Source organism: Megalobrama amblycephala, linkage group LG2 (genome assembly GCF_018812025.1).
Source record: "Megalobrama amblycephala isolate DHTTF-2021 linkage group LG2, ASM1881202v1, whole genome shotgun sequence".
NCBI classification, from domain to species: Eukaryota; Metazoa; Chordata; class Actinopteri; order Cypriniformes; family Xenocyprididae; genus Megalobrama; species Megalobrama amblycephala.
This window is the reverse complement of record NC_063045.1, coordinates 24,732,823-24,734,626: the sequence shown is the minus strand read 5'-3', so window position 1 is coordinate 24,734,626 and position 1,804 is coordinate 24,732,823.

Sequence of the window (1,804 nt, the reverse complement as noted above, 5' to 3'; positions counted from 1 at the left end):
AAATGAAAAATATCCCATGATTTACTCACCCTCAAGCCATCGTAGGTGTATATGACTATCTTCTTTCAGACGAAATATTGCTTCTTTCAGCAATATTTACAACTTTATAAATTCAAATAAATAGCTTCCGGCGAATGACCGCGCGCAGAATGCTTGAAGGTGAGTAAATCATGAGATATTTTCATTTTTGGGTGAACTAACCTTTAATTCTGCTGCTCTTTAGAGGAATAGTTAAGCCAAAGATTAAATAAAAATTTCCTCACCCTCATGCCATTTTAAATCCCCTTGCTGCTTTTTATCAAATACTAAAATTAAAATTGAGTGAACCTTTAAAGTTGAAGTATTTCTAATATTTCTGATCAATTACAAAAAAAGTATTAAAAATGCAAAATTAAGTCTTGCTTTCAAATTGGTTTCCCAAATAGTAGTAATATTTTAACTATATATATATATATATATATATATATATATATATATATATATATATATATATATATATATATATATATGAAGAGTTTCGTTGCAAAACGAGATAACTCTGTTTTTTAAATTTTTCAAAAATCTTGTTTTTTGGTTGTGCATTCCAATTAATATAAATTCAACTGCAGTTGGTTTGTTTTGATTTAAACCTTCATAACTTAAAAAATACAGCTAAGTAGCACCATAAAACAAAATAATAACATGATAACATAATAATAAACATGTTTTGACAAAAATATTAAAAACGGAGTTATCTCGTTTTGCAACGAAACTCTTCATAGCTATATATATATAAAATAATATGATAGTAGTATTTTAAGTATCATTGAAAAACATTCACAATGGCCCTATTAAAATTCTGTTTGTTTGAACAGCCCGACTAATAGCAACATTGGTTCAACCAATAGCGTGAGTTGTGGGCGGGGCTATCTGTTTGCCTGCCCAATGGCAGATGGGAGAGGAATGTTCAATATTTTTGCAACTCAATTTGCTGACCCTAAAGCATAACCTGATATTGCTGAGTTCAACATGTTCCTGGGTCAACATTTTTGTTGATCCTGGAACATTCAAATCAACCAATCAGATCTGAGGGACAAGTTTACAGATTATGTCAAGTTTAGGCTTAAAATCATGAATTGGTGCTTCTACATCAGTGTTATTCATCTGTCATTTCCCTCTTCGGACATATTATATCGGTAGGATTAGGTTTAGGGGTAGGAATATGGTTAAGACTAAATTTTCAGACTAGAATGTTGTTCCAGGATCAACAAAATATGTTGACCCTGGAACGCATCTAACTCAGCAAAATCAGGACATGCGACGCTGACCTTGACCAGAATTTACATAATTCAACTTTATAGGCTTATAGGCCTACTGTTGAATTGTTTTGAGACCTGCGAAAGAAATTAACTGATTACATGATTTCATCTGAAGGGTTAATAAGAACTGATCCAGTGTTCACAAAGCCGAGTAATACAACCACAGTGATTTAAATTTACAATTGTCTCAGGTGAGCTGCAAGTGAATTCCTCTAATACTCGAACATAGCCAACTATTGAATTGAAAGAGAAAAAAGATTCAACTACACGGCGAGAATGAATCAACGACAGGTTGTCGGTTTTAATAGGCTAACAGAATTATTCTTTCTTTCTTTCTTTCTTTCTTGCCAGGTAAGTGGGCGTTACACAGGACGCATACATGATGCACCTTGCACGTTGTTGCGTCGCGTTTCGCTAAGCGTTTATTTTTTTTATTCTTGAGCGTCATGTAAAAAACATTTCAAGTTTGTTTCCACTTGAAACATTTCAAGCGCGTCTCCATACCG